Below are 10,222 nucleotides of genomic sequence, written 5' to 3'. Positions count from 1 at the left end.
AATTTGGCTGTCCAGAGCCACACTATTTACTCACACTGAATGATATGTCAAGGGTATGATGTTCCTCATATCTTCTGCTTTCTAGATGTTATTTACTTCTGGAGAAATCCCTATTTGAATAAATATCTGTGGAGGATTACAGGGCAAAATATTTCAAATCTTTCTATAATATATGTTGCCAATGACAACAGTGAGGATAACCTTGGGCAGTTTATCATTATGAACATTCATATAAGTGTGATTTGCTATTTAGGATGTGAATACACTGTAAAAAGAATAGGTTAGAAGCTTACCATCATAAAAATAGCCACAAAATCAGTTTAAATTAGAAGGTAATTTTGAAAATACTATGCTTTTTAGTGGATGGAATCATCAGGCTCAAAATGTGTTAAAAGAAAGTTGGGTAAAAGCAGATATTTCTGTTACCAGTCTTCCCTGCAAAGGAGCTAAGAATGATTGTAGATGGTTTCTTCTACTTTCAGTTCCTAGCATGTGAGCTTCTGCATTATATCTTGCATCACGACAGCTTAAAATCTGTTACAGACCATTCTGCTAATGAAAAACATATGATATTTATTACAAAAAAGTAACCTCCTAGACTACGACTCAAGATGGGAGAGTTCATTTTAAGTGGAGTTCATCAAACTTCATAAATTGTGGGCCTGTGTGATGCTTTACTGAAAATAAAATGCATCTGAGAATGGTAACAGTGCATAGCTCCATAGTTTAACTCAGTAAACCTAGTCAGTATTGGTACTAGTATTTTCATTATTTAAGCCAATTTATGTGCCTACTGGAATAGTGGTTATATAATTTATACACAGATAGTGGTTATATAATTTGTATACAGATAGTGGTTATATAATTTAATTAGCCTCAGGTCTACAAGTTTTGTAATTTTTAGCTATTAAGAAATTTTATATGTGTGTTTGTGAATATGTGTGTATGTGTGTTTACACACAAATAATTCATACAATTGTAATAATTAATACATCCTCATCTATACTACTCTGGTCTTCTGAAAATAGGAAGATAGTTGTTGCTAAACAGAGCACCTTATACATAGATAAGAAGGTTGAAAATTTTATTAATTTTTTAATATTCTACCAAGGATAGCATTTAGAGCCATTATGATATATGTACATCATGTTAGGAACTAGTTTATCAGAGCCTTTCAAATAAAAGGTTAAATTAAGAATAGACATGAGCTTATAGAAGACCAGACTTTTCTCTACCCTGGAAAGACTTCACTCCAGGAATAGGAAAGCTAACAAAGCTAACAGGAATCAGCAGTTCCCCAAGAAGAAAAGATGTCATCATGGGGCAGCAAGTTAAACAGAAGAGATAAATGTGAATGAGAATTTATTTTGATTTCCCCAAACTGAAGCTGTCTAGTGACCATCAAAAGTTCTACTTTTTTTTTTAACCAGGTTAGCATCTAACCTAAAATTTTACTATAAATTTCTTTCAGTTGCTATATATACTCAGCTTCCCAAGTTCACTTTGAATCAACTCCACCATATTGCTGGTTCCTTCATGAATGAGTTAATAAAAATGTTAGACACATGCTAATTTAAAAATACTCCTGTTCTGTTAGTTCTGAGTACTATGAGAAGTCACAGTGAAAAGAACAAGAGTACCTTAAGGTGCTCGATTTCCCTCAAAGCAAAAGATATTTCTCATATACCAAAAATTTTATCATATAGTTGACTTTGTCATAATTCAAGAGAAATAGTAGTGCCAAAGGGGGTTTCTCCAAAACCTTGAACCAATTTACAGACTTTAATAACCAACTTCTTATTTCCCTTAACATTTTTTTCTTCTCCTTCAATAGAGGTAAAACAATACAATACCAAAGCTCTATAAAATGTTTAGTCCTTTTTTAATCTCTCCTAAAATTGAATTGCAAAATGTATCTCCTAAACTCTCACTTTTCTAATTTGATATGAAATATGGTTGTCATCATACTTATAGCCTGCAGGAATTTTACATAAGATGAGTTATATATGTAGGATTCTAGAATTTCTTTCAGTGCTGGAGGTTATGAGGCATGATCACTCTTAATCAATATATTTTTATTTACCAACTTGACTATTTCTATGTGTTTCCATGCTTTCCTTTCCTTTAACCCATAATACTCAAGCTTATTATGTAAATAAATGTTAGATATATCAACAGTAGACAGACAAAATGTGTCAACTATTAAGTTTGAATAAATCTCTCAGCAATTGATAAAACGACTAGAGGAAAAAAAAAAAGTCATTTGCCTTAGAAGATCTGAATAATGCTACCAACTACTTTGGCCTAATAGTTACTTTAGTACACTTTACCCCACAACTGCAGAAAACACATTCTTTTCAGATTCATATGATATATTTATAATAGACATATGCTGGGTCATAAAACAAAAACAATTCCCAATATATTTAAAATTATTTAAATCATACAAAATGTCAAAATGTGACCTCAGACTAGTAGGGCACTGAATTATAAGCACAACAACATCTATTTATTAGAAAACAGTTAGATACATACATACATGTAGATACTGAGAAATAACAATAATTTTCACTAAGGACATTCTCACCTATCAAGAAATACAACAACACACTTCGAAATAACACATAGGTCAAAGAAGAATCCAAGGGAGAGGGCAAACAGCAGAAGTAAGAAGAACTACAATCCTGCAGTCTGTGGAACAAAACCACATTCACTGAAAGATAGACAAGATGAAAAGGCAGAGGGCTATGTGCCAGATGAAGGAACAAGATAAAACCCCAGAAAAACAACTAAATGAAGTGGAGATAGGCAACCTTCCAGAAAAAGAATTCAGAATAATGATAGTTAAGATGATCCAGTCCCTCAGAAAAAGAATGGAGGCAAAGATTGAGAAGATGCAAGAAATATTTAACAAAGATCTAGAAGAATTAAAGTACAAACAAACAGAGATGAACAATACAATAACTGAAATGAAAACTGCACTAGAAGGAATCAATAGCAGAATAACTGAGGCAGAAGAACGGATAAGTGACCTGGGAGAAAGAATGGTGGAATTCACTGCCTCAGAACAGAATAAAGAAAAAATAATGAAAAGAAATGAAAACAGCCTAGGAGAAATCTGGAACAACATTAAACGCAACAACATTCGCATTATAGGGATCCCAGAAGGAGAAGAGAGAGACAAAGGACCCGAGAAAATATTTGAAGAGCTTATAGTCGAAAATTTCCCTAACATGGGAAAGGAAATAGCCACCCAAGTCCAGGAAGCACAGAGAAAACCATACAGGATAAGCCCAAGGAGAAACACTTCAATACACATAGTAATCAAATTGGCAAAAATTAAAGACAAAGAAAAATTATTGAAAGCAGCAAGGGAAAAACAAGAAATAACATGCAATCTCCCATAAGGTTAACAGTTGATTTCTCAGCAGAAACACTACAAGCCAGAAGGGAGTGGCATGATATACTTAAAGTGATGAAAGGGAAGAACCTACAAACAAGATTACTCTACCCAGCAAGGATCTCACTCAGATTCGATGGAGAAATCAAAAGCTTTACAGACAAGCAAAAGCTAAGAGAATTCATCACCAAAAAAACAGCTCTACAACAAATGCTAAAGGAACTTCTCTAAGTGGGAAAAAAAAAGAGAAGAAAAGGACCTACATAAACAAACCCAAAACAATTAAGAAAATGGTCATAGGAACATATATATCAATAAGTACTTTAAATGTGAATGCATTAAATGCTCCAACCAAAAGAAACAGGCTTGCTGAATGGATACAAAAATAAGACCCATATATATGCTGTCTACAAGAGACCCACTTCGGACTGAAAGTGAGGGGATGGAAAAAGATACTCCATGCCAATGGAAATCAAAAGAAAGCTGGAGTAGCTATACTCATAACAGATAAAATAAATAAAATAAAGAATGTTACAAGAGACAAGGAAGAACACTACATAATGATCAAGGGATCAATCCAAGAGGAAGATATAACAATTATATATGCACCCAACATAGGAGCACCTCAATACATAAGGCAACTGCTAACAGCTATAAAAGAGGAAATCGACAGTATCACAATATTAGTGGGGGAATTTAACACCTCATTTACACCAATGGACAGATCATCCAAACAGAAAATTAATAAGGAAACACAAGCTTTAAATGACACAATACACCAGATAGATTTAATTGATATTTATAGGACATTCTATCCAAAAACAGCAGATTGCACTTCTTCTCAAGCATGCATGGAACATTCTCCAGGATAGATCACATCTTGGGTCACGAATCAAGCCTCAGTAAATTTAAGAAAATTGAAATTATATCAAGCATCTTTTCTGACCAAAATACTATGAGATTAGAAATGAATTACATGGACAAAAACATAAAAAAAACAAACACATGGAGGCTAAACACTATGTTACTAAATAACCAAGAGATCACTGAAGAAATCAAAGAGGAAATAAAAGCATACCTAGAGACAAATGACAATGAAAACACGATGATCCAATACCTATGGGATGCAGCAAAAGCAGTTCTAAGAGGGAAGTTAATAGCTATAAAAGCCTACCTCAAGAAACAAGAAAAATCTCAAATAAACAATTTAACCTTACACCTAAAGGAACTAGAGAAAGAAGAACAAACAAAACCCAAAGTTAACAGAAGGAAAGAAATCATAAAGATCAGAGCAGAAATAAATGAAATAGAAATAAAAGAAACAATAGCAAGATCAATAAAACTAAAACCTGGTTCTTTGAGAAGATAAACAAAATTGATAAACTATTAGCCAGATTCACCAAGAAAAAGAGGGAGAGGACTCAAATCAATAAAATTGAAAATGAAAAAGGAGAAGTTACAACAGATACTGCAGAAATACAAAGCATCCTAAGAGACTACTACAAGCAACTTTATGCCAATAAAATGGACAACGTGAAAGAAATGGACAAATTCTTAGAGCGGTATAAACTTCCAAGACTGAACCAGGAAGAAATAGAAAATATGAACAGACCAATCACAAGTAATGAAATTGAAACAGTGATTAAAAATCTTCCAACAAACAAAAATCCAGGACCAGATGACTTCACAGGTGATTTCTATCAAATATTAAGAGAAAATCTATCACCCATCCTTCTCAAATTCTTCCAAAAAATTTCAGAGGAAAGAACACTCCCAAACTCATTCTATGAGGCCACCATCACCCTGACACCAAAACCAGACAAAGACACTACCAAAAAAGAAAATTACATATCAATATCACTGATGAATACAGATGCAAAAATCCACAGCCAAATACTAGCAAACAGAATCCAACAACACATTAAAAGGATCATACACCATGATCAACGGGGATTTATCCCAGTGATGCAAGGATTTTTCAATATATGCAAATCAATCAGTGTGATACACCATATTAACAAATTGAAGAGGAAAAACCATATGATCATCTCAATAGATGCAGAAAAATATTTTGACAAAATTCAACACCCATATATGATAAAAACTCTCCAGAAAGTGGGCATAGAGGGAACCTACCTCAACATCATAAAGACCATATGTGGCAAACCCACAGCAAACATCATTCTCAATGGTGAAAATCTGAAAGCATTTCCTCTATGATCAGGAACAAGACAAGGATGTCCACTCTCACCAATATTATTCAACAAAGTTTTGGAAGTCCTAGCCACAGCAGTCAGAGAAGAAAATGAAATAAAAAGAATACAAATTGGAAAAGAAGAAGTAAAACTGTCACTCTTCTTCAAAAGAAGAAGTAAAACTGTCATAGATAAGATGATACTATACATAGAGAATCCTAAAGATGCCACCAGAATACTACTAGAGCTAATCAATGAATTTGGTAAAGTTGCAGGATACAAAATTAATGCACAGAAATTTCTTGCATTCCTATACTCTAATGATGAAGAATCTGAAAGAGAAATTAAGGAAACACTGCCGTTTACCATTGCAGCACAAAGAATAAAATACCTAGGAAAACCTACCTAAGGGGACAACAGACCTGTATGCAGAAAACTTAAGACACTGATGAAAGAAATTAAAGATGATACCAACAGATGGAGAGATATACCATGTTCTTGGATTGGAAGAATCAATATTGTGAAAATGACTATACAACCCAAAGCAATCTACAGACTCAATGCAATCCCTATCAAATTACCAATGGCATTTTTTATGGAACTAGAACAAAAAATCTTAAAATTTGTATGGAGACACAAAAGACCCCAAATCGCCAAAGCAGTCTTGAGGGAAAAAAACGGAGCTGGAGGAATCAGACTCCCTGACTTCAGACTATACAGCAAAGCTACAGTAATGAAGACAATATGGTACTGGCACAAAAACAGAAACATAGATCAATGCAACAAGATAGAAAACCCAGAGATAAACCCATGCACCTATGGTCAACTAATCTATGACAAAGGAGGCAAGGATATACAATGAAAAAAAGACAGTCTCTTCAATAAGTGGTGCTGGGAAAACTGGACAGCTACATATAAAAGAATGAAATTAGAACCCTCCCTAACACCATACACAAAAATAAACTCAAAATGGATTTGAGACCTAAACGTAAGACCGGACACTATTAAACTCTTAGAGGAAAACATAGGAAGAACACTCTTTGACATAAGTCACAGCAAGATCTGTTTTGATCCACCTCCTAGAGTAATGGAAATAAAAACAAAAATAAATAAATGGGACCTAATGAAACTTCAAAACTTCTGCACAGCAAAGGAAACCATAAACAAGACAAGAAGACAACCCTCAGAATGGGAGAAAATATTTGCAAATATATCAACAGACAAAGCATTAACCTCCAAAATATATAAACAGCTCATGCAGCTCAATATTACAAAAACAAACAACCCAATCCAAAAATGGGCAGAAGACCTAAACAGACATTTCTCCAAAGAAGACATACAGATTGCCAAGAAGCACATGAAAAGCTGCTCAACATCACTAATTATTAGAGAAATGCAAATCAAAACTACAATGAGGAATCACCTCACACCAATTAGAGTGGGCTTCATCAGAAAATCTACAAACAACAAATGCGAGAGAAGGTGTGGAGAAAAGGGCACCCTCTTGCACTGTTAGTGGGAATGTAAATTGAAACAGCCACTATGGAGAACAGTACGGAGGTTCCTTAAAAAACTAAAAATAGAATTACCATATGATCCAGCAATCCCACTACTGGGCATATACCCAGAGAAAACCAAAATTCAAAAAGAAATATGCACCCCAATATTCATTGCAGCACTATTTACAGTATCCAGGTCATGGAAGCAACCTAAATGCCCATCGACAGATGAAAGGATAAAGAAGATGTGGTACATATATACAATGGAATATTACTCAGCCATAAAAAGGAACGAAATTGGGTCATTTGTTGAGACGTGGATGGATCTAGAGATTGTCATGCAGAATGAAGTTAGAAAGAGAAAAACAAATATCGTATAGTAACACATATATGTGGAACCTAGAAAAATGGTACAGATGAACTGGTTTGCAGGGCAGAAATTGAGACACAGATGTGGAGAACAAACATATGGACACCAAGGGGGGAAAGTGGTGGTGGGGTGGGGGTAATGGTGTGATGAATTGGGAGATTGGGATTGACATGTATACACTGATGTGTATAAAATTGATGACTAATAAGAACCTGCTGTATAAAAAGAAAAATGTATATCTAGATTAATGAATATTTTCTGACAGAATCAGAGAGATTTGATTGGATGTTGGAGAAAATTTATTAAAAATTGATAGGATTTTAGAGTATTTGACCTTAAGCCAGATTCAATTGTCAAGGTCATTCTTAATGCCCCAATTCACATATCATGTAGCCTTAAGAACATTTACTTTTCTACTCTCAGTACCTGGGTTATATATATACAGTCTATAGTTTTAAATCGTTAAGGAGCAAATTAAAAGTAGTGGGTAACAATATCTATCCTTATCTGATAGTTCTCTTTGTCTAGAATATTTCTGCTGACGCTGACCTCGGTAAGGGGTTAATATGCAGGTTCTACCTGAAGATTAAGTTTGATTTGGAAAGGTTTCACTCCAGAGAGCCAATGGCAATGAAAATATCAATAAAACTAAAACAAATGGTTTGTTTTATGCCTAACAGATTTTTTGGCAAACTGACTAAGCAGGGCCAGGAATGGGGTGTGGAAAGTAAGGCACCTAAGGCACAAAATTTCAGGAGGCCTTCCCTCTCAGCCGTGGACAAGTGAAGACAAAGGAGTATGATATGCAGAAGTAGAGATATGGGGCCCTTTTGCCTCAGATACAAGCACTCAGTACTTCAATGGAGGAGCAGAACATTCCATAAATGAGCTTGGGGGGCACAGCATAGGGATGTATTTTAGTGCTCTTTGTACAGATAGTGGAGGTGGCTTCCACACTAATTTTTAACAGTGCAATTGACTGAAATGAGCACCTAGCAATGTGTAGGAAAGTCTCTCTTTGTAGCAAAGGTTGTGGTAACTCTTCCTTGGTTATTTTACATTCTTCAAAGCTGTCTGTACAAAGATAAACCTTCTCATAATATATATGTAAATAAATAGATATTTCAAAAAATTTAGCTAATTGTTAAAAAAAGGAATCTCAAGGGAAATTAGAAAATATTTAAAACTAAATATTAATGAAAATACAACACAAAATTTATGGGGTGTAGCTAAAAATTATAGTGCTTTATAATATTCCAAGGACAAAACAATGTATATAATATTGACTCACTTTTCATTGAGGAACCCTTCTCTCTGGTATCTTGACCCCTCAAGTTGTGGCTGGCCTGGAAACTTGTTAATAAACTCACAGTGATTGTTTTTTGTTTTATATTATCCAGCTTTTCTGGTTCTCAGAAGACATTCATTTGTTAACAGCTACTCCGTCATATCCAGAAGTGGAAATCTGGAACGTTTGCCTTTAATGTCTAGAATTAAGAGGCCCAGGTAAAGCATTAACATTTGTAGTAAAAAGACTGGCTGAACTTATCTTACTCAGTTTTCTCTAATGTTAGCACAATTCAGAAATATTGCAAAGCATCTGAAAATGCTAGATCTCTTGATCTTAATGACTCTGCCTTTGGATTGGTATTTTATTCTCCTGGGAGATAAATTAGTTTTTCATAAAGCTGCCCAGGAATACCATAATCATTGAATTTTACTTCAGCTTTTTAGATGTAAATCTCAGTTTCTGTAGCATATATCATTTACCAATGCAACTTTGAACTACAGAAGATTATTGAATTTAAATTTGAAACATTATTTATAATTATATCAGAGTTAGTGGAGTCTGTTACAAGTTATTAAATTTGTTAAACAAATCTTTCAATTGGGTTTAATAAGAATGAATGGTTTCCTAATGTTTGCTGTAATTAACTATAAAAACCAACTAAGAAAATGAATTGAAAAGTAACTGAAAGTCAACTTCCAGAAGAACTAATATGGGAGCAAATTTATAAAAATATCTAATAAAATACCAGTTCCTTAATAGTAACTCTATCTTCAAATAAAAACGAATACTTGTTTAAAATAGTAATCTGAATGACTACTATAACTTAACCACTTTAAGCAGCTTTAATTATAATTTTAAATGTTTCCTTTACAAAATGTGTATCAATTTCTTTGCTATAATTAAAATATTATGAAAATATGCTTTGAGTTTTGCTGTTTATTTATTACAATTCTAATAAACAAAAGCTTCAGGGACTACACAGAAAAGTTATTGTAGAAAATGCACTAATTTTGCTAATTCACCACGAAGTTATTATTCTACAAAGAATATATTTAGTTCTTAAAATGTTATTCTGTCCTATCACTTCATCAATGTTTCATTAACACTCTTGGGAATGTTTAAAACTTCATTAAACTCTTAAAACAAGGGCACACTTTCTTAACTTTTATTCTACTTTATTTCTTCTGTTTCTTGAAGATAATGCCACCATTTGAAAACTGATTCTTCAACCAAAAAAGATAAAAATTTTCTTTAAATTTTCTTTTTATTTCGTTTGTTGCCACATAACTCAGTTTCAGTTTCTCTTATTATCTTAGTTTCCTTATTAAAATCCTAAAACAGTGCATACTTCTCTCTACATGCATTTGGAAAATTGTAAAGCTCTATATAAATGCTAAGTATTTTTACAATTTTGGAGAGATGATCATTGGCAATTAAAAATTGTTATAACCAAGATTTGTTTTCTTT

Source organism: Globicephala melas, chromosome 4, assembly GCF_963455315.2.
Source record: "Globicephala melas chromosome 4, mGloMel1.2, whole genome shotgun sequence".
Classification (NCBI taxonomy): Eukaryota; Metazoa; Chordata; class Mammalia; order Artiodactyla; family Delphinidae; genus Globicephala; species Globicephala melas.
This window is presented reverse-complemented; position numbering follows the sequence as displayed.